Source organism: Lissotriton vulgaris, chromosome 4_1, assembly GCF_964263255.1.
Source record: "Lissotriton vulgaris chromosome 4_1, aLisVul1.2, whole genome shotgun sequence".
Taxonomy (NCBI): domain Eukaryota; kingdom Metazoa; phylum Chordata; class Amphibia; order Caudata; family Salamandridae; genus Lissotriton; species Lissotriton vulgaris.
The window spans coordinates 256,846,881-256,871,870 of record NC_141691.1 but is presented as its reverse complement, the minus strand read 5'-3'; positions in this window follow the sequence as shown (position 1 = coordinate 256,871,870).

Sequence of the window (24,990 nt, the reverse complement as noted above, 5' to 3'; positions counted from 1 at the left end):
ACTCTTTCCAGCTGACCAAACATCAGGGCAGAAACAAATCAATAAAAGTCAGCTTGTTAACTTACATTAAACTAACCTTTGATATCTCCTGAAATATGCGCTAACATGCAACAATGTTTTAGTGCAAACGAACAAAATATGACTTACTGTCGCCAGATGGCGACAATGTAAAATGAAATTTTAAAAAAGGAAAACCACTTACCTTGCGTTCGCCGCATCGCTGACCCTGCGAGCACAAGGTAAGTGTTTTTGGTTTTTTTTAAAATAAAAATTTCCCTCTGTCGATTCCCTCCCCACCCGCCCGACTGCTCTTTTTGGCACGGTCTGCTCCTGGTTTGACATCCCATGAAAGACACACTCACCTGCAACTATGTTTCAGCTTAAACAAACAAAATATCAATTACCACGGTATACAAGCGCATGTGGTCACAGCCTACAGCTGCACGCAGGAGAATGAACTACTTGACAAGAAAACACACAATAAACAACACATATCGCGCTAGCCCCAAACTGAGTCTGTGAGGAAGAAACATAGGGCCAGATGTAGGATCCCTAATACCGGTCGCAAACGGCCGATTTCGGCCGTTTCCGACCAGTATTAGGGTTTTCAGATGTAGGGGGCTGAAAATTACAGAATCGGTATATTTACTGATTCGGTAAAATTACCGATTTTGTAAAATTACCGATTTGGTAAATTACCGAATCGGTAAATATACCAATTCTGTAATTACAAATGTAGGTGGCAAAGTTTACAGTGCCACAGGCCCTTGAGAGTCGGTATTTTACCACACAATCCTATTGTGTGGTAAAATACCGAATTCAGGTGTGCATGCACACCTGTGCAATGTGACACACAGACATGCCCTTAGGTCATGTATGTGTGCCACATTGCACACAAGCCTGTATTTGGAGTGCTAGAGGGTGTCAAAGTGACACCCCATGCACCCTTGCTGGAATCGGTATTTACCGACTCGGTAAATACCGATTTGGTAATGCCCATTGATTCCTATGGGCTACAATGCCCATAGGAATCAATGGGCATTACCAAATCGGTATTTACAGAATCGGTAAATACCGAATCTTAACGATTCGGTATTTACCGATTCTGTAATACCTACACCCCCATCCCCCCCCCCTCTATTTTACCACTTCTTAAATATTGAATCAGAAAAAATTCGGTATTTAAGAAGTGGTAAAATAATATTACCTACATCTAGGCCCAAGAGTGCTTGAGCTGTAGAAGAGCGGCGAAAGGAGGGCTGCGTGGTCACTTACTCGAGGATCCTCTATGCCCTATGTGGCAATCCAATGATGGCACACGTAGTCTCCTCAGGACCCGACAGGCCTTAATGAAAAATCTTCATCTATTCATCCTCCATTCCATGTATCCTGCCTTCTCACAAACAAGCATGGCGTCAGCAGCTGCTTAAGCCTACGTCAAGTCAGGGCAGGACTCTTCAATGAAGTGACAGAATCAAGAATTGATGGCCACAGTAAGAGCATGGCGAGACCTAAAAATACTCAAAGTTCACGCCTAGGGGAGACAAGGTGGATCTAATGCCAGAGCTTCGGTTTTTAGACTGGGGAACCAGAATCGAGTCTCAGCGTCAGTTCAACTTCCTGGGATTCTAGGCAAATCGCGTAATGTCCCCGTCCCATAAAAAAAAAAAAGATGCATCCATGTGTAATGGAACTGGTGCTTATATAAAGCGGTCTAATACCGTCAAGTCCAATTGTGCAATATAAAACTACAAAAAAAACTGTTTTCATCTAGGGCACTTACCAGGAGTGAAGGCGGGAGATTACCTTGACTGTTCTTAAATGAAGCAATTGCTGTTTCACATTTTACTGCAGCCGAAATAATCTGGGCGTATTTAATGTTTTTTTAAATACCATTCTTTTGAAAACGTGCTTTAAGTCAGCAATGCAAAAGCTAATATCTGTGGGTAGCGAGTTTGTGTGAGGAATCCGGTGCCAATTTGCAAGTGACAATTTTGGGAAAGAGAAGTAAAAAAAATACACACATTTATAACATTACTTGAGGAAATAAAATGTTGCATTTTTCAAGTGGAACAGACGCAGCCATTAACCATAAAATGTGATAGAAAATAGAACAGAAAAAACGACTAATATCAACATTCGTTATATGCAGCGCTTTGAAATGGTAAACCTGGAATAGAACGTGATGTATAAAATCAGAGTTGTTTAAAGACGATTTAATGAAATCAGTAAAAGTCTATTTGTGAAAACAGAAACCATTCACTAAACAAGTGTGGCCGCGATCAAGACAAGCTGGCGGCGTTGTGAGAAAAATGTAGTGCGTCCCAGCTAATGAAGGAGATTGCGTAACGCCCCAAGTGAGAGATCCAATCCCAATGGGCAGGGCCAAAGTGGACAGGCGGTAACAAGGAGGGACAATGTACTTGGCCGGTGCTCTGTGGCAAGAAACCGGAAACTCAAAGGAGGGTAAAAAGGAAAGATTGACCAGTCACAAGCAAGTATTTCTGAAGGACACTAGCATGGACAAGTAAAAAGAAAGGGCAAGAAATAGGTGGAGATTAACTGCACAAGCCATCTACAACAGGTTGCTAAGTGACAGCCCAAGCGCCGGCTACTCGAACTAAAAAAAGGAATCAGTGTTAGAATTGTGGGCTATCTTTGAAGAGGGTCAACCTGAAATCCCCACGATGCCGATAGCAAGCAAGGGATTGGCACCTTTCCTACCATATGCAGGGACGGGCGTGTTCACACCCACTTCCCCTGCATTTAAGGCATTCAAACCAAATAGTGGTAGGAGAAAAAGGTCAGAAAGCTCTAAGACAGATAGAGAAAGCAAGCCCAGGCTACCCCACACAGCCCACATTTCTAGGGAAGGGCTTCAACAGCGACTCAGTGAGCTCAGGAGATAAAGGGTTGGGCTACAGGGTATGCGCAGAGAGCCAAGGAGGGTACTGAAAGCGAATTTCAGGGTGAAGCCAGACTAACTAAGGCAGCTTGTGGCGGCTCTGAGCAAAGGGAACAGGCCAGACGGTGTAAGGCAGAGTAGAACAAATGGAGGCAAGAAAGAGAAAGTGCCTACAATAGGGAGTTAGAGCGAGGCTTCAGGGCAGTGCAATCTCCTAATGCTGGGAAGAGTCAGAGGTCAATGAAAAGCTGTTAGCAGGGTTTAGAGGCACATCATTCAGGCATAGGAAAGAGCCTTACCAAGAGATAAAGGAACAGGACAGCCTGGTACTAATTCACCGGTCACAGACATGAGTGGAGCAGCAATGAGTTTATGCGTTGCACCTGAAGGGTGACGAAGGTAGGCAAACCCTGAGAAAGATAATAGTTAAGAGGGAAGGCAAGACCTTTGTTTATCAGTTTTGTGACCTGTTAGCTGATGGGACTGAGGCGCGGGACCAGTGTGACAGGCCTTGGCCGAGAGAAGGATCGTTTGAACCAAAGGATGTGGTAGTGCTGGAGGACTGCATCAGGCATGAACGAGGAAACCCTAAGTGGGACTTCCTCTACATGCAGCAATGCCTTGAGAGATGGGAATGATATGTTTAGGGTAGACCCATAGAGTCATCTAACATAAGAATTTGCCCGTTAAGACAGAAGGGATCAGCAGCAGGGGCTGGATGGCTAAAGGGGGGTTGAGAACCAAGTTAACGCCATTGCTGGATGGGGCAGGTTAGTATATTACATGCTCCGAGAAGGACACTGTGGATATCAATCTAGCAATAGGAGACATTAAGAGCCTGCTAAACAGTCTTATTGGGGCAGAGACAATCACGGTCTTCGCCTGAGCTTGCATTCCGGATGCCGGCACCAACGAAGCCCTGAGGTGCATCCTTCTCAATGTGCACTCACTGCACAGACATGCTATAGATTTCTGGGACCTCCTCAACACCCTCACACCAGACGTTACCTTCTTCAAGGAAACGTGGACCAACGCCTCCTCCACCAACCGCGAAATTGCCATCGCCATCCGGCCGGACTGGCATTGTGCCGCCACTCTGGAAGCAGGCTAAAATTCTGCCTCTCCTGAAAAAATCAAATGCGGACCCCAACATTCCCAAGAACTACAGATCGATCTCCCGACCTTCTCCAAAGTATTGGAGAAACATGTTAGCAAAGTACTCATAGAACACACGGAGAATCACACTCTTCTGCGCCCCACGCAATCCGGCTTAAGGGCCAATTACAGCCCGAGTCGGCCCTGCTGGAAGTGACAGAACATCTTAGAGACAAGCTGGATAATGGGGGCAGAGCAATGCTTATTTTACTTTATCTGTCGGCGGCATTTGACACGGTGCCCCATGGGATGCTCCTAAACAGATTGAGGAACATAGGCATTTTAGGGCGAGCAATAGCTTGGATTACTTCCTTTTTGAAGGACAGAGATTAGGTCATCTGGACCCCCCGTCCTCATCCTCTATGCCCAGAATGCAGGTTGGAGTCCCGCAGGGCTCCTCTTTAAGTCCAACTCTGTTTAATCTATAGATATCACCTCTAGCAACATTGGCAGAGTCACAGGTCGCCAAAATAATCTCTTATGCTGATGATACACAGCTGATTTTTACATGCATTAAAGGCGCAGACATCAATGGGGATGCAATTAGATCCTGCCTTACTAAGGTTTTTAGATGGCTGAAGGAGAACCAGCTCAAGTGCAATCCCGACAACAATTAGATTGTCTTCCTCGGCCAACCCGCTATGAATAATTGGATCCAGTGGTGGTCCGCAGATCTCTCCCCTCCCAGGACAGCCGAATCTACAAAAACCTAGGTATCTGCTTCGATAATGAGCTCTCGAGTCCCAAGTTTAGGCCCTAGTGGGAAACTGTTTTGGCTTACTGTGAATGCTGAAGAAATTCCTTCCGCTTCTCCCACAGGATTCCAGGAATACAGTGGTCCAGGTGATGATCATGTCTAGATTGGACTACGCCAATGTCCTCTCTCTGGGACTATCGGACTACCTTCTTCCACGCCTTCAGGTAGTGCAAAACTCAGCAACATCGGCCATTCTCAAACTGAAACCCAGGTCGCATATGACCCCCCATCTTAAGTCCTTACACTGGCTCCCAGTGAGGGAACAGATAAAATTCAAGGCCTTGGTTATTTTCTTCAAAGCCCTCCATGGCATGGGCGCCGCCTACATTAGAAAAAGAGCTAGCCAACTTACATCGGCTAGAGCACTTATATCGTCCTCCGCCGATCTGCACTGCATCACTAAAACACGGCTGGCGCGTAAAGGTGGTAGGTCCTTCGGCTTCTTAGTAGCCCATGTTTGGAACAAACGGATGGCAGCTCTGAGAGCGTCAACAGTTCTCTCCCACTTCAAAAAAACTGTTGAAAACTTGGCTTTTCAAGAACTAAGCCTCCTAGTAGGACAGCCATTTGTGACCTGTTAGCGCTGGGACACTCCAACTGGAATAGCTGGGCACTCTACAAATACTGGTCATTCATTCATTCATTCAGTCAATCCCCGACAGATACAAGATCCAGAGGAAGGACCATCCCAACCGCCCTGAAGGAGGGCTTGCCATTGCACACAAGAGCTCCCTCCGACTCTCCACCTCCTGCACAAGCGACTCCCCTTTCACCATCGAACACCTCCACTTCCAGATCCAGACCAGCCCCAGAATGACCCTACGTGGCACCCTCGCCTACTGACCCCCTGGTCCTCAAACTTCATTCTCATGTACCATAGCTGACCTCATTGTGCCCCACACCACCGCCTCCATGGACTACATACTGATCGGAAACCTGAACTTCCACCTCAACAACCTCAGCGACCCCAACTCCACCCCCCTCCTGGACAACCTCACCAACATCGGACTGAAACAGCTCATCACCCCTCTATCCACAAGGCAGGAGGGAACGCCATACTCTTCAGCCACACCACCCAGCCCCTCTGGACAGACACTACTGGGTACAATTCTCTTCAATCAATGCAACCGCTCACAAACCCACTCCACGACCACTGCGAAGGAACTGGAGCTAGGTCACAGAGGAGCACCTCAACTCTACCCTCAACCTTGATCCCCCTCCTGCCTCAACCAACGCCAACTCTGCAGCCAAAGAACTACACTGGTGGATCACCAACTATGCAGACAAGCTCACCCCACTCCGCAACCCGACAGACAGCACCCCATGAAGGCCTCCTGGTTCACCACGACCTACAAGAATCCAGGCGCACCTGCAGATGTCTCAAAAAATGATGGAGTAACAGCAAAACCACAGAAGACCAGGCCACCTATAAGAACGCCATGACAGAATACCACCAACTTATCAGATCCACCAAAAGGATCTTCATCCCAAACAAAATCCTTGCCAATTCCAGCAACTCACTCTTCAGCATCATCCGACAATTCACCAAACCCCCCAGTGAAGCCACGAATGTCACACCCTGCTAGGACTTCTGCAACAAGCTCGACTCCTACTTCCATCTGAAAATCAAGGCCCTCTACGACAACTTCAGTGAACAGACTCTAGAAACCACTCCTTCCTCCAGTGATGACAGCCAGCCTACCATTGCTGCCTGAACCCCGGACAGCCAGCCTACCATCACTGCCTGGACCCCGGTCACCACTGAAGATACCACCCGACCATGAAGAGCACTCACTCAGGAGCCCCCACGGACACTTGCGCACCGCACATCTTCCACAGAGCCGCCGCCGCCATAGCACCTGAGCTACGATGCACCATCAACGTCACCTTCAAACCCGGCATATTCCCCGATGACTGGAAATGTGCAGAAGTCAAGGTCCTCCTCAGGATACCCCCTCCAGACCCGACTGACCTGGAAAACTACTGACCCATCTCTCTCCTTGGCCAAAGTCGCTGAGAAGATTGTCAACGCCCAGCTGACAAACTTCATCGAAGAGAACGTCATCCTCAAACCTTCCCAATCTGAATTCCGCAGCGATCACAGTATCGAGACCACCCTCTACGCTGCCACTGATGACATCACCATGGTCCTTGACCAAGGCAATACCGTGGCCCTCATCCTACTACTATACCTCTCCGCAACCTTCAACACCATATCCCACTGCACTCTCACAGCCAGACTCCACAAGGCCAGCATACAGGGATCTGCCCTAGACTGGCTCCGCTCCTTACTCGTCGGCAGAACCCAAAGGATCAGACTCCTGCTTTTCCTCTCCGAAACCCACAGGGATCAACTATGGAGTAGCCCAAGGATCATCGTTCAGTCCCACGCTCTTCATCATATACATGGTCCCCCCTCGCCGCCATTGTCAGACAGCATGGACTCAGCATAGTATTCTACGCCGACGACACCCAGCTCATCCTCCTACTCACAAAGGAACCCAACACCAGCAGACTCAGCTTCCAAGAAGGAATGAAAGACGTTGCATCCTGGATGACCAGTAGCTGTCTGAAGCTCAACTTGGAGAAGACAACAATCCTTGTCCTCGGACCCACCCCTACAGCTTGGGACAATACCTGGTGGCCCACCGCCCTCGGTAATTCCCCCCACCCCCACGGACCATGCCTGGAACCTTGGCATCATACTCAACTCCTCCCTCACCATGACCCACCAAATCAACGCCGTCGCCTCCACCTGCTTCAACACCCTCTGCATCCTTCGTAAGACCTTCAAATGGAGCCCCCCCGAAGCCAGAAAGACTAACACCTATGCACTCATAAGAAGCAGACTGGACTACGGAAATGCCCTCCATGCTGGAATCAACAAATCCCTGCTCCGTAAACCGCAGACCATCCAGAACACCGCAGCCAGACTCGTCCTCGGTATCCCACAACATGGTCACATCACCCAACACCTGCAAGACCTCCACTGGCTCCCCATTGAGAAGAGAGTAAGTTTCAAACTTCTGACCCACGCCTACAAATCCCTGCACAACACAGGATCCATATACCTCAATGAAAGAGTCTCCTTCCAAGTACCCAAGAGAAACCTCCAATCCACCGACCTCGCCCTAGCAGAAACCGTGCACATTCACAGACCCATAGGAGGTAGAAGAGCCTTCTTCTACGTTGCAGCAAAGGCCTGTAGTGAGCTCCCGGTCAACATCAGACGCTCCCTCTACTCAGAACACCTTCAGGAAGAGCCTCAAGACCTGGCTCTTTGGGTGACTCGAGCTGCACCCCCCACCCAACAGCACCTTGAAACCCTCATGGGTGAGTTGCAAACTTCACAATTCCCTGATTGATTGATTAATTGATTGATTGATTTAATATGTACCAGTACCAGCCCTCCCTGAGGGAAATATTCCTTTACCAAACAGATGTAGGAGGGCCATTGGCCGAGACCATCAAGCCAGAGAAAAGCATAAACAATGTCCTGAATAGAATGAGAGAGAGATGAGCACAGTAAACCAGACAGCCCTGGACAGATAGGGGCCCACAAGTGACATTTTCCTACAATATTCTTAAAAAGGGTTAGTCACCGAAATACAAAATGGGATGGACAGCATAGTGGGGCTAGACACCAAACCCTGATGGGAGATACAAGCCCATGTACTCCACCACCACAAAAGGAAGCAAGATAAGGATAGAGAGAGTGAGGGAAAATACAAACAGGAACCAGGGTTCCACCACAAAACACTGCAAAGCACATGGTAATGGGTGGTCCTGAGAAGAACAGCAGTAGCCATATTGGCACAGAAGATGGCAGTAATGATGGGGGTACCTCCACAGGGATTCAGAAAGGATGAAGTATGTAGTAGAAGGAACCGGGGAAGTAGAACAGTGTACAGAAAGAAATGGCCAGATATCACAAAACTTTAAATGGCAATGCACAGTTGCAGTTCCTCATCAGCTCCCAGAAGTAGTTAAGTTGCTGGGACAACAATGGCCAACCCAACGTTCGGTGGATGGAGAAAGCACACACATCCACACATGTCCTGTACTATAAGTCATGCATCGATCGGAGGAAGAATCTACCTTTACAGTGCCAGTAAATAACACTCCTTACAGCTTCCTGATCGACACCGGGCAACAAAATCAGTCTAAGGGAGAGCATAGTCTCCCTATCAAAAGAGAGCACGGACACTCAGGGATTTTTGAGTACACTGATCTGGGTCACCTTTACAAAACCTCTAGAGTTGGACATTGGAGGCAGTCGCTTGAAGAGACAACTGTTATATCATTCCTCGTCCCCGACTAACCTATGAGCGCTAATGGCCAAATTAAACAATACCATTCACTTCTCTGATGATGGGACGTGATCTGCTACAGTCTTGGGATTTCCCTCTTAAGATTCATGTCTTTAAGATGTCCCACAGTACAAATGAACCAATGAGAGTGTCCTCCTACCACACTGCCATAATTAAGGTGGTACTAACTATTGTTGCTAACACGCTGGAATTGCTGAGACAGAAGTTGCAACCACCCAAAGACTTTGTATTCTGCCAGAAGGGACACCATGACTTGGAACCCTAAGAAGAAGTATTGTTCTGCTTAGAGGAAGTGAAAATACTGTCTGCTTATGGAGTATTGCTGGACACCGATCATGCAAACGTGATATGGGCATGTGTCATCTTTCTAACACCTGGTCTCAATGTACAGGAGATAACAGATGACCAGTTGTTCGGCGACTGCCGCAAAGCTTCAGAAATTCTTTATGTAGATTTAATTGAGGTACAAAAGAGGTCCCCAGTTCCCTTGGTGGTACTGACAACTTTCCAGGAGCAGGGTTTGTCAAACGTTCTACTCAACTATGGGAGCATGGGTCTCATTAATACAGCTGAACCTGTGAAATTAACATTGAGAGAAGGGGCTACCCTACACTGAGTGTGCCATTACCTACTCTCCAAGGAAGCCGCGAAGGTATAGCACCCACACTCCAGGCTCTACTAGATCAAGGGGTCCTCTATGTTGGAGTACCCTCCTGTAATCCGCGATCTTCCTCGTCAAAAAGAATAAAGTGGGAACGTGGCACTTGGAACAAGAGCTACACCTCCATCATCTTAACTAATATATCAGCGGACACAAGTCACTTTTCCTTAATAAACATCAATATTGCATTATTTAGCATCCTGCTGCACAAAACAGTCAGTACCTGACCATATTTACATTTCGATGGGTCCAGCTGTTATTCTGGAGATTACCACAAGGGTACTGTGAGTCCCCATGTATATTTATTAGAATACTAAGAATTGATCTCTCTAACTTCTAGTCAAGTAGCACCCTGATACAATATGCGGATGACATCTTAATATGCAGCCCCTCCGGAACAATATGTCATAAGGACACAATTAAGCATGGGCGAATTTTGCGAATTCGCGGTTCGCAAATGTTCGTATTCACGAATTCGCAATCCGCAAAATCCGCAAACTCTCGCGAATTTGCAGATTTTTTCTTTTTTTGTGTTGGCAAGGGTTTTTGCCAGTTCGCAAGGGTTTTTTACCAGTTCGCAAACGCGAACTTCCTTGTTGGGTCGCAACGGTCGCGACTATGTTGTTTCTACGTCTGGTTCATTACAGCACCCTCTGTTTCAACACTGCCACCCTCTGGTTCACCCATGCCACCCTCTGGTACATCACTGCCACCCTCTGGTACATCACTGCCACCCTCTGGTTCATCACTGTAGATTATGGGGGGAAAAGGCAGCACACCTGCCCTGCTTCAACTAAGATGAATTAATTTGGGGTTGATTAATGTGTCACTGAGTCTGGCACCTGCTTCCTTATCTGTAATTGCTTTCTGTTGCAGTGCAATTTTTTTTCACAGGACCTTTGTGGTCTACTTGTAGCTATTCTCTGAGCCTGCTGTGAGGGTCACAGCAGGGTTAAAGAATAGTTGCAAGTAAGCAACTGAACTCCTGAGGGGGCCCTCAGGAAGCACTACAGGGAATGGTTACTAATGATGAGGTTGAACTTTTGCACCTGCTGAGTGCTTTCAGTTTTTTAAAAATCATTTTTCTGCAATTTCGCCGGATTCGCGGGGTGCGAATTTGCGCGAGATCGAATTCGGAAGCCGCGAATTCGCGCGAATATGCGTTTTGTTTTTTTGCGGTGTGTTAGTTCGCAAGGTTTTGTGCGTTTTAGCGAGCCGCTTGTAGCGCAACGGCCCGAAGTTACCCTCACGGTCGTTCACGGGCGCGGCCATTTTGTTTGCGTGAAGTATTTCTGTTTCCGGGCGCTATGTGTAATCTCGCAAAGTGTGCGGCTCGCTAGTACAAGTTCGAGTGTGATCGCGAGGAAAATCTCACGCGAACTTACCCACGCCGTCGTGAACGGTCGCGGCCATCTTGTTTTTCATTCATTGTTATGGTTCTGGGTATGCTTTCTGTATCCTCTGTCAATCTCTGCCATCCTTTGCTTGTTATCTATCCCTCTATTTTTCTAGCTCTATATTTTTGTGTTTTCTGCTACTTTTGGTTAATTTTAAACTACTTTTTGAAACTCTTTTCTTTTCTTCTTCCCTATTCTATTTCTTCTTTATTATTTAGCTTCCTTTCTGCCTAGACCATGGTAAAGGGAGCCGGGAAGCAGCCTGAGAAGGGGAAGGGTCCCGCACCCTGTGCCCGGCTCCCGTGCAGGCGTTTGAGGGGGAGACATTCACAGCCCGGGAGAACTTTAGCGTGGAGGAGGTGGCCGCACTAGTCTTTTATGTCCAGCGACCATCATGGCAGGCGGCAAGATCGCTAGTGGCTACGGGATCCGGGAGTGCCGGAAGCGGTGGGAGAAGGTGTGCCGGGCCATGTACCAACACTCTTGGGTCCGGCGCACCTACAACCAGGCCACCCACCGTTGGACGGATCTCCTGGACCGGGAATGCGACTTGATTGACCTGCTCGGCCTCGAGATCCCCGGGCTTGGTGAGTAGTAGTAGCTATTTCTTCACTACTCTGTTTTCTCCTGCAATAATGCTGCTGATTACATTGTAGGTAAATTATATTTCAAAATCTTCTGTGCATTTCAGGTGCACTGCTCTCCTTCTCAGTAGCGTTGCTACTATGCTTATTTGTATTCGATTTTGTGTTCATTTCATTGGCCTGAGAAATTATGTATGAGTGTAGTTTAAAGAACTGCGTAATGCTAGACACTAAGGGTCAGATATTTAATTACCGGCGCATCCCTGCAAAGTAGCAGGGATGCACCAGTATTTGTGCACCACGCCACCACCACCCATGGTGCGCCGTATTTACAATGCGGCGCACCATGGGCCCAAAACGTCACCGAAGCGTTATGCATCTGTGCCGTAAAGGCAGCGCATTGCTGGAGTTGCGTCGCAACGATGGCGCAGCTCCAGCAATGCTCTGGGGTGCCCTATCTCCCCAATGCTGTGTCAAGCCGTACGCCTACTTCAAGCAGGCGCAGGGTTTGAGTCACGCATCATTGTCCTAAAAGTGACTGATTTAAATCTTGTAGATTTCCATCAGCCACTTTTAGAATGCGTTCCTGCGCAGGAATGCCCTCCCTTGCGCCGGAACGCCCCCTGATGGCGCAGGGCTTTACAAAGTGAAGCATCTCCCATATGCGTCACGTTGTTAATATACGCCGCACCATGGCGCCTCTTTTGTTCTGCCGCCGCGTCACGAAAGTCACGCAACAACGGAGCAAAAGACCTGCAAGGGGCTTGTAAATCTGCCCCTACAAACTCAAGTCCAGTCCTTCCTTTGTACACCTGGCAATAAGAAGAAATAGTGGTGGTGGATTGATAGTTTGAGTAATTTAATGACTGGTTAATGTAGTAGGAAACTTTTTAGTGTTGTGTCGCTGATCTGCAATCACGATGGAGTTTGTCTGTCACTTCGCCTGCTGCGGACTGCTGCCTGCCAGTCCTAGGCGAACCTTTTTATTAGTTATTTTAGTGAGTTACATAACTTTCCAAGTTGACGGTCCGCAAATCAAGCAATACTAATATCGTAGTAGACCACATGAGATAGGTCAATATATCCAGTGGAATATTTGTCTATTTGCTATTTCGCCAAAATATTTTGGTATTGATTTGGTTGACCACAATCATCCATGTTTTCGGGTCTTTCTTTCTTTCATGTTGTACATCAGCTCCCCCCAGGGGCAAGAGGACATTGGAGGAGGCTGCTGCCGCTGAACAAGGCCAGGATCGGTCAGGCGAGGGCTCCTTTGCTGGCCCCAGTAAGTTTTAATTTTAATATAGAGTACCTATTTTTTCCTAGCATTCCTCATTCGATTTTTTCTAAATTGTCTTTGATCTTCTTGTAAACTGTATCTAAATTCTTATCCTGCCTCGACTATGACTCCCTGTGGTATTACTAGATTATTCTTATTAGTCTGTCTGTGTAGCTAACTAAGATTGTACATTTGGCAAAAGGTGTTATACGAAACTTCCATTCTAGTCAGCAATAGCTCTCTATGGGGAACATCCTTTACGACTCGGATTTTACTCCGCAGTACCCTTACAACGCGTCTTTTACAACGCAAGTCGTAACCACGACTTGAGCTGGAGGAGGGCGCTACAGGACAAGGAATAATTTCATTTACTATCCAACAGCTTCCCTACTGTATGTAGGCTGGTGTTGGAATAGTAAATAAAAAAATTCCTAAGTCCGCACCCCTCCAACGCAAGTCGTGGTAACGACTTGCGTTGTAAAAAACACGTTGTAAAGGTACGCGTGGTAAAACCATGCATCGTAACGTTGTACATCCCTCTCAATGCACTGAGTGCAGTCCTCTGGGATTGTCCATAATGTCTTTTTAAGTCTTCTAAATGTTTATGCTTTGACAATTATCAACAATAAAAAGGTGAATGACCACCAAGAAAGAATAAGACACTACTTTACTTTTGGTTTGGATAGGAAGACAATCCATACTACTACTGTTGCAGGGACAAATCTGCACAAACAGAACTATGAACACTAAATAGTGCATTGTTTATCAATTATAATAGGCGCAGGTAGACTTTCCACATACCTCAGTGATATCAGTCTTTGAAGAACCCCCAATCTCCTTACTGACTAGATAGTGTGGCAGAGTCATTTATCTCCCGAATTCATTGATGATTGATCCCCAATGATGATTATCCAGCGCAGGACAAGAGTACGGAGTCAGAGTCCAGAAGTGTCAGAGGCACGGACTCATGCTTGCAAATTGCAAAACCTTTTGCTCATTCACTCTTGACCAAAAACCACAGAGTCAATTTAAGTTTTAAAGCTTTATTAAAAGTAAAAATATTTAATAAAATCAAGCTTGTCATAAAACATAAACGGTGGATTAAAAATGGAAAAGTGCTTATAGTGATTTATTTCACACATTTATTGTGGGCGAGCCGAGCCCTCACCTGGTTTGAACTTTAATTTTTCCTTTTGATGCTGAATCGTTGGTCCCTCTGTCCTAGTGGTGATGATGATGATTTGTTCTTAGAAGTGAAGCTTCTGTCTGTTATGAGAAAAATGGTGCATGTTAAAAAGCAAGCATTCATCAGTTGTGCCAAAAAGTGTAGCAAGACAACAACCTTCCCTGGAAAAAGGGACATTTTTACTTTAGAGTACACAGTCAAAAATTATTAGATTGGTTTCTGTAGTCACATTTCTTCATTCCTAGACAAAATACTAGTGAGTGGTGTATGTCTATGAAATCTCACATTCTTAAATGTACTTTGTAGGTGGAACATCTGGTGCTGGGCCCAGCGCGGAGGTGGAGGAGGAAAGCTCTGGGGAGGAGGTGGTGCAAGTGCCGGACGAAACTGCTGTGCGGGTTGCCATGGTAGTGGCGGGCAGTTGTAAGCTTTTATATTCCTTACTTATTGAGATTGCAGCCCTACTAGTGTGCTCCCCGTGAGAAAACGTATGGTTTGTCCAGATGAGAGACATGAAGAAGAATGATTGACATATAGTTTGAATGGATGGATGCCTGGATCATGGTACTATCTAACTCTTAGATAGCATATGTGTATCTAGAAAGAGTAGATGGTCACTGGATGAACTAAGTGTTACTTTGAAGAGCATGTAACACCGCATCCGCACGTCCGTCCCAGTGTAGGAAAGGCAAGGAAAAGAAGTTGTAATTTTGTCCGAATACTACCATGAATAGTAGCAGTAGTTTGTATTGCAAGCACAGCATATATCCGGCTATTACGATGGCCACTCACTCACTAACTCTGTTAATAAGTTTAGTAGAACTCGGTCATTCATGTGTGGATGTATAACTGTTCACTCTATAAAAACCAAAGCACCTAAAGTCATCCCATATGTAAGCAAATACATACCATGTGCAGTGATGGATAATCAGATTATTTATTTTCTTCATTTTCCTTTTCTAGTATTCATTGGCACTGTAGGGTGAAAGTTAAATTAATTAAGCAATAGCCCTTGTAACAGAGTATTCTCAGTGCCACCCATAATAGAAAAGTAAGAGCATCACCACCTGCATGTACTGGACTGGTACAGTAACGCAAGACTGTCTCACTCATCATGGCGGGCGTCTGTTTTTCTCGGGTGCAAGTTGACTGCGCTGGCATTATGACGGCTTGCAGAAGTTAACATACCAATTTTGCTAAACAAGAGAGAAGAAGAAGAATAAGAGTGGTATACTGTCATAGTCGACTCTAATGTTAGAGCAAGGATGAAGAAATGTGAGGTTAGATAGATACTGGCCACAATAGTTATGTACTGTGCTCGCAAGTTGCTAGTTCTACTGTGACATAACTTTCTGCTGAATCATTTTGTGTTAATCTTAAAGAGCATTGGTTACAGACTATGTCTTTCTTTCTTCATATAGATGCTCCTTCCAAACCAACCCGGAAGGAGCTGGCTAAAAGGGCCCGGCAACGAAGGCTGGAGGCCACTGTCGCCGAATATCGGCGGCTGGTGGCCCAGCAGGAGGAGGACACGTCAACAACATCCACGGCGACACCTGCATCCTCCTCCGCGCTCCCTGGGTCAGCCAGTCAGCGCAGCCGGTCTCCAGCAGTACGGAGCCGGGGTACCGCAGCCACCCGCCACCGCCGAGCAGCAAAGAAATCAGCTGCCCCCCCACAGCAGTTACAAAAAAAGGATGCACCGCCTTTCCCTGAGGGTTTCCTACCTCGAGCAGGAGCTCCTCAACACCAAAACCCTGCTCGAGACCCTCCGCAAGGAGCATGCCGACCTGGCCCGAAAAGTCAACAGCAGCCAGCAGTAGGAGGAGACTGTCCCTTGCCCCTTTTTTTAAGACTTCTGGGGGGTGGGAATTGGGAGTTGGGTTTTCTACTTTTTTGGACTTCGTTTTCAGGGACATTCGTTGGGGTTCGGGAGGGGGTGTGGGTTGGGTCTTGCGGGAGATTATTTATGTTAGGGATATATAAATATACTTTAAACTTTATCTTAGCATACGTGTTTTTTACTGCTTTTGAGGCTGGTGGGTGGGGGTTTAACAGTCCAGAAACTTGAGTGGCATCTTGATTCAAGTTGTGTAAGTACTAATGGCCCAAATGTTTTCAAAACTAAGTGCCTCTCACAGAGTAAGTGAATTCAATAGTCCTAGGACCGTCAGTTTCTCGTCTCTCCGAGTCCTAATACTCCATTATGCTACCTCCCCCCAAACGCTTATCTTACCTGTAATTTGTGTTTGGAAATAGGGCTAAGCACAGGGCTGGCTGCACGCGAAATGGCGATTAAGGTTGGCAATCCTGGGTGAATGAAATGTCATCATTAATTCTTTAACTAGGCCAAATCCCCCCTTTCCCACCATGGATTTTCTTCAAACCACTTGCAACCAAAATGACACATTCCCACGAGTGCTCTAAGACCCCAGAAGTCAGTAGCAAAAATCTAGAACACCCCGAAACACATGCAATCCTGCTGCTAGTGCTAACCCTAACGAGCCCTAGGTTAATGTGCTAAAACGCTTTTCAGCATGGATTTTCTCCAAACCACTTTTATCCAGTAGTAGACCTTCCCAGCAATGGCCCCAGAGCCGTCAACCCAACCGCAAAAAAGCACAACACCCCCAAACAGGCAAAAAGCAAAAATGGAAAATCTCATACTTACAATATTTTTCCGCCTTCTCTCCAAACGCGCAGTGCAACTAGGTCATAACTTCACTTTTCCACCATGGATGTCCTGGAAAACAAATGTAATCAACATTAGACTGTGCCAGCAGTGCTCCCAGACCCCAAACCCGACCCACAAACACCAGGAACCCACCCAAACAGGCCCCTGAAAACACAATAGTGAGCAAAAAGGCAAAAGCTTTTTCCTCATGGATTTTCTCCAAACCACTTTTATCCGGTATTAGACCTTCCCAGCAATGGCCCCAGAGCCGTCAACCCAGGCAAAAAATAGTAGAAGACCCCCAAACAGCCCAAAAGCAAAACTACAAAATGGGGACGGTAATTTTCAGGCAAATTTCCAAAATCACTCCACGCGCGCTCTGCAGCTAGGCCCTAACTCCCCTTTGCCACCATGGATTTGCTTCAAACCACTTGCAATCAAAAGTATCCGTACCCAGCGTTGCTCCAAGACCCCGAAACCCACCCACAAACACCAGGAACCCACCCAAACAGGCCCCCGAAAACACAATAGTGAGCAAAAAGGCAAAAACTTTTTCCTCATGGATTTTCTCCAAACCACTTTTATCCGGTATTAGACCTTCCCAGCAATGGCCCCAGAGCCGTCAACCCAGGCGAAAACTAGTAGAAGACCCCCAAAAAGGCAAAAAGCAAAAATGGAAAATGCCATACTTACAATATATTTCGGCCTTCTGTCCAAACGCGCTGTGCAGCTAGGTCATAAGTCCACTTTTCCACCATGGATGTCCTGGAAAACAAATGCAATCAACATTAGACTGTGCCAGCAGTGCTGCCAGACCCCAAAACCCACCCACAAACACCAGGAACCCACCCAAACAGGCCCCCGAAAACACGATAGTGAGCAAAAAGGTAAAAACATTTTCCTAATGGATTTTCTCCAAACCACTTTTATCCGGTATTAGACCTTCCCAGCAATGGCCCCAGAGCCGTCAACCCAGGCGAAAACTAGTAGAAGACCCGCAAACAGCCAAAAAGCAAAACTACAAAAATGGGGACTTAATTTTCAGGCAAATTTCCAAAATCACTCCACGCACGCTCTGCAGCTAGGCCCTAACTCCCCTTTGCCACCATGGATTTGCTTCAAACCACTTGCAATCAAAAGTATCCATACCCAGCGTTGCTCCAAGACCCCGAAACCCACCCACAAACACCAGGAACCCACCCAAACAGGCCCCCAAAAACACGATAGTGAGCAAAAAGGCAAAAACTTTTTCCTCATGGATTTTCTCCTAACCACTTTTATCCAGTATTAGACCTTCCCAGCAATTTCCCCAGAGCCGTCAACCCACCCGCAAAAAGGCACAACACCCCCTAAAAGGCAAAAAGCAAATGGAAAATCTCATACTTACAATATTTTCCGGCCTTCTGTCCAAACGCGCTGTGCAGCTAGGTCATAACTCCACTTTTCCACCATGGATGTCCTGGAAAACAAATGCAATCAACATTAGACTGTGCCAGCAGTGGTTCCAGACCCCAAAACCCACCCACAAACACCAGGAACCCACCCAAACAGGCCCCCGAAAACACGATAATGAGCAAAAAGGCAAAAACCTTTTCCTCATGGATTTTCTCCAAACCACTTTTATCCGGTATTAGACCTTCCCAGCAATGGCCCCAGAGCCTTCAACTCACCCGCAAAGAAGTAGAACACCCCCACAAGTGCAGAGTCTTTCTTCATTGGGCGTAATCCAGCCATCTGCTTTGAGGGAAATATGAGTCTGGAGGAGGAGGATAGAGGAGCATGTTCTTGTGAACTTGTGAACCTGAGGAATGCAGACTGCGGCACCTTCAAATCAATAAGCAAATAAGTGAAGACAGTTCTGCTGATGGGCTTGTTTTTGTGATTAGGTGATTACATTTTTTTTGTATATAGACTTTGCAAAACAAAGAAAGACAGACACACAGGAATAAAAATGAACAAGGACGAAAAAGAAAGTTATTGATTCATTGGCTCATTTTCAGGGCTCGGTGTCAGGGAAGAAGAGTTCGTCCTCATACTCTGCGAATTCAGGCGGGAGTAGGTCACCTAACAGAGAAGAACTTCCCTCATCTAAGTTGGTGTCCTCCTCATCTTCTTCCTGCGTGTATTCTCGTATTTTGTAATCTGGTGGTATGAGGTGCTGATTCATCTTGATCATTGTTAACCTCTCCACATTTTTGGGCGAAAGGCGGGTCCTTTTGCAAGTTACAATGCCACCAGCAGCACTGAAAACACGTTCAGAAGACACACTTGCGAGTGGGTAAGACAAGTAATTTATAGCCAAGTTGGAGATCTCTGGCCACAATTCTTTTTTCCCATGCCAATACGCCAATGGGTCATCATGAACATAGACCTCTGTTGAGTCATTCGGATAGTCCTGCACCATCGACTCAAGGTTCTCCACGGTTCCTCCACTTTGCTTACTTTTTGCAGGGACCTTTTGAGAAGCAAACCCAAGCTGAGTTAACCAATCCTCTTCTTCACACAATGTTACTGTTGTGTCTGGTGCAGATGATCCGGCTGCTGGTGTCTTTAATGGCTGAGAGGGAAAATCACTCACTTCTGCCACAACCACAGGTGTAGAAGTGGATTCTTTTGACTCCGGATGGCCTGCTGATGATGATGTACTGCCTTTTCCTTCAATTTCCTGCCTTTCTCTTTCAAACCGAGTGGCTGACACAGCTAGCCAACGTTTGTCCTTTGTAACTTTTGCGTCATCAAAAGGAAAGAATACTCTGCCTGCCAGTGCCTTTTTGTACAGTGGATCCAGAATAGTAGCACAAATGTAATGCTGTTCTGTGTGGATGTTTTGAAGACGTTCATTGCAAAGTAGGCGCTCTAATAATTTCTCCACCAAATCAAAAGCTTCTTGCTTTTTTTCATCTTTTTGAAACATAGAAGACACTGCCTTCAGTTGGTGCTCTAGCATGCGCAACAATGGGATAGCTTTTCCCAAATTACAGCCCTCCCTGCTGACTGCACGCGTGAAGACCTCAAAAGGACGAAGCATGTCTGTCAGGCTTTGAACTAGCTCCCATTGCTCCGCATGTATCCTCAGGTCCTTCATAGCTGCACCCTGTGTAAAGAAATACTGAACGACTACCGCACACTGCTCAAACAGACGCTCAAGCATGTAGAAGGTTGAGTTCCAACGTGTTGCCACCTCCTGGATGAGTGCTTTCACTGGCAGTTTACGTTCATGTAGCAGGCCCCTCAGATGCTTCTGGGCCTTAAAAGAATGGTTGAAATGTGTGCACATTCTTCGGCAGGTGGTCAATAACTCGCACACTGGACTTTCTTCACTCAAGAATTTTTTAACAACCAGGTTTATACAGTGCGCCAAACACGGCACTCTGAAATAGTTACCCATATCCATGGCCTTAACTACATTGGCGCCATGAAAAAGAGACCCAGTATGCAGTGATGCACATGTAATCAGTGGCTGCGCAACTGGTCCACATGTCTGTTGTCAGATGTATAGTGTGAACATCACTCTTCTGCAAAGCTGCCCCAATCACCTCCAGCACATCTTCATGTAGTGCTGGGACCGCAACTCTGGCAAAATAGAACTGGCTAGGAACCTTCCATTTAGGGCAGAGCGTTGCCACTAATTCAAGAAAACCAACCCCTTCCACAAAAGAAAAAGGGAGAAGGTCCAGCGCTAGCATTTTAGCCAGCTTAGTGTTATACAGACGCGCCGTTGGGTGGTTGCGTTCAAATGGCGCATCTAAAAAACAACATGCTTCTAATGGTGGGCTGAACCATGATTTTACGGGATGATGATGACTTCTTCGACCCAGTTACGCTCGGTGATGATGAACTTTTTCGCATTGGTGTCTCACTCTCTCCCATACTCTTAGTGTGGCTCACAGGGGGTGTGCTGCTGACAGGGGTACTGGGTGTAAGTGAAGTGTTTGATGCTTCTTCCTCCTGGTCATCATCAGATGAAGCATCAACGGATACAGTTTGTTGACCTACAATTCGGGCTTCCTTGATCTCCTTTAGGTGCGCATGCCATTGGACAGTGTGCTGTCTCTCAAGATGATCTCTCTGGCCTCCGGTACCATAGTTGGTACCAAGCTTACCACGACTAACTGCAAGCTTACAAATACTACAAATGGCTATGTTTTCCCTTGTTGTGCAAACACTAAAGAAGTCCCAAACTGCGGACTTCAAATGTCTGTGGGGGGCGGAGGAGGCGATACTGGTCATGCTGCTAATGTCAGATGAAGTGGAGGATGTGTGTTGCCGAACTTTACTACGTTGTGCACTTGCAGCACCACTAATTAAGGAAATGGAGGTTGATGTGGATGGAGGTCCCTTCTGGCGAGAAAATATGGAAGCGGTAGGTGGTGGTGTACTAGTTGACTGCAATGGTGGTGGTCCCATTTCCTCCTCGTCGACAACATCACGCTCAGCAGCTTTTTGGGCTAGGGTAAAAATGTCTGTTTGCTGCATGCCCGCTGAGCCTGTAGTGGCGTTTATGATGACTGCGTCGTCGTCGTGAGTCTTCATCAGCAGGAGTAGTATACGCCACTTCTTCAGCATCACACTCCATAAGTACGAGAGTTTCGGGGACCTTCCTTTTACGCTTAGCTACCTTTGTCAGATCATGGTGTGCCTCACTCTCAGACAGCAGTGGTGGTTCCCAAGTTGGATGCATATCATCAGAAGGAAAGGGGCTTGAAAAAGATGTAGACACCATCCTTGATCTTTTCCTTGCTAGGGATGTGGAAGACAATGAATGATCAGGAGGAGTGGCTTCCTCAAATGATACCTCGGCTTGAATGTCGATTTCCTGATGTGCCCCTACTTCAGGAGGAACAACTATTGTGGGCACTTGTGCCGCTCCATGCATCTCTGCTTGCGCATCTCCGTGCGCTGTCTCTCCTTCCACATGTACTTGGGCTTGTACTTGCACATGTGGTTGTTGTTGCGGCTGTGGTTGTTGAACACTCGTCAGATGAGTTACAACAACCTGTGTTGATTGAGGGACATTGCTGCTACTTTCTTGCGATGAGCCAACATCACTGGTCGATGGTGATTGAACAACTAGACTGGCTGTCTCTAAAGCACTCAAGGGCTTGGACTTAAGTTGGCGTGGTGGTGGTGGCACTGAGCCCAATGGAGCGGGGGTGCTGCTCCCAGCTTGGTCTCCAGCAGATCCCGCTACTGCTGCAGGCGTACTTTTTTTTTTAATCCCAAAAAATGTGGCGGGTGGCACACCAGTCTCCTTGGTAAGTGGCGCCACTTGCTTCTTCTGTTCCTTACTGGCAACTTTCTTGTTAGAGGAGCTACGGGTAACTTTTTTGGGGCCATCTTCTTCAGATGTCAGAACAGCAGGCCGCAGTTGCACGAGTTGCAGAGTTGTCTTGTCTGAGGCCACACGTGACTTCACGTGATGTTATGCTGCACACACCGCTGCAGGACTTCTTCCTGACACTGGTGGTTCTCTTGTGCACCTAAAAGCATTGGAAGACAGAGGAACATCAGTTACACACCCCAAAAAGTCGAAAATCACACAAAAATCAGCACAATCCCATGCCATCTATGCCCTCCATGATGTTTACATTGAAGACAGAGACCCCACAGAAAGACTCAGTCCATGCACCACTCACTAGCCCTGGGCAAAAGATCCCCAACAGCAGCCAAAAAAATCAAAAAACACACAAAAATCAGCACAATCCCATGCCATCCATGCCCTCAATGATGTTTAAATTCAAGACACCCCACAGAAAGACTAGGCCCATGCACCACTCACTACCCCTGGGCATAATGGATGAAAGCTAGGCAAAATGGGTGCAGGCCTGAGACCACTGCCTGCATTTAAAATGGCCCCTTGCCCCCCAGCACATAGCCAGGGCCTGCCTGTACCAGCACTCAAAATCGCCCCCACCCACATGGCCATTCCCCATCAACACCCCAAAAAATTGAAAAACACACAAAAGTCACCAGAATCCAATGCCATCCATGCCCTCCATGCAGTTTACATTAAAGAGACCCCACAGAAAGACTCAGTCCATGCACCACTCACTAGCCCTGGGCAAAATGCCCCAACAGCAGCCAAAAAAATCGAAAAACACACACAAATCAGCACAATCCCATGCCATCCATGCCCTCCATGATGTTTACATTAAAGAGACCCCACAGAAAGACTCAGTCCATCCACCACTGAGTACCCCTGGGCAAAAGGGCACAACAACAGCCCAAAAATCGAAAATTTAAAATTGTAGTTGCAGCAACTGTAATGCCCCAAACAAACCTACTTGTGAAATTTCTAATCCAAAAGTGATCCAAAGAAAGTCAAAAAGGCCTCAAATCCAAATATCCAGCAGCATCCACAAAAAGTAATCCTTCCAGGTCAAGATCCAAATCAAAGTGACCAGCACATGAAGAAAGCACTGGGAGGAGCCTGCTGGACAGGAACAGGAAGTTGGAGACTGTGGGGCACTTCCTTCCTCCCACCCCCCCACTTTCCCCCAAAATGGACTCCTTGCAAAAAAAAGTGCAGGCAAGTGTCAACCTGAGGAGTTATTCTGATAAAAATCATCATATTCAGAAGGTTTATGCTGCTTGCTGGTGGATTTCTTGTGCAGAATTGCAAATTTTGCAATTTCGCGAGTGCGAGATTGTTGCTGCCTGCCGCATGATTGGCTGTTTGCCATGATGTTGGGCACTGGGTCTTTGACTACAGCACACTCCTCGTCCCCCTACTCACAGTCATTTCAAAGGCAAAAACAGGCAGTGAGCAATTAATGAGGATACCCGAAATGCACTATACCTTCTGTAAACTTAAAACTGAGATAATGTGCTCACCTGTGCTAGGAACACCCGACTACAAAAAGGAATTATTTTTATTTAGTAAACAGTGATGGGCGAGTCATGTTGGCAGTCTTTTTTTTAAATATTTCTTTTTATTAAAACAAGGCATCAAAGAGAAAAACACGGGTGCACAGTGTAGAAGCGGATCGGATCCATATAACGATACCTCATACAAAAATATTAGCATGGGGTGGGGAGGGGGAGGGAGAATAGAAAAAAAAACTGAATAATTATACATGAGAGGGTCATGGGGATGCTGGAATATCAAAAATAACATCAGTAGGTGGTACACATATGTCCCCTCTATATCTGTTCCATGGTCCCCAAACAGTAGTCCATTTTTGAGGGCGACCCCTTGCCAGATACACAGTTTTTCCCGGAACATGCACCAATCCATAGACTCTTTCCACCCCTCTAACGTGGGTGGCCTCTCCGATCCCCACAGCTGGGCAATATTGCGTTTGGCTATCACCCAAAGTTACCCACCGAGTCTGTCCAGTGTTTAGATCCGTAGGCTCACAGATATTCAGGATACATCTCTTAGCCTATGGCGGCACGGCAACCCCCAGCACTTCCCGCATGACATCATGTATAGTGCCCCAATAATCCACCATATAGCGACATTCCCAAAGAATATGAAGAAACGTTCCTACGTGGGCCTGTAACATATACTCTGTGCAAGATTTTCAACTGGACAAGTCTCAGTCTGGCCGGAATGGCGACTTCTTTCGGGGAGGACACCGCCGACTGCCAGTCTTCATCGTCCAATTCAATTCCATCTCGCGTCCATTTATCCCTCAGATCAACTAGAAGGTCTACTCTATGGTTTATCAATTTTTATAAATTAGGGAAATAGTGATGTCAGGTAAGTGCCCATCTAGAATTCTATCCTCAAGTGGCGAAGCCTCCGGTATCTCTTCCTCCCCTTGAAGTGCCGATTTTAATGCGTGATTTACTTGTGCGTATCGGAAATACTCCGTTCCACTCAGCTCAAATTCAGTTAGCAATTCCCCAAAGGATTTAATCCTCCCCTTTACCCTGACATCTCCAACTGTAGTGATTCCTATCAGGTCCCACTTATCAAATCCCGTAGTGTTCCAGAGTTTTCCCAGTTTGTCTGATCCAAACAATGGGGTGGCCAGGGTAAGTCGGTCTCTCCAACCCAACGAACTAGTAGTATTGTGCCATATTCGTACAGCTACCCTAGTTGGCCCGTCAAAG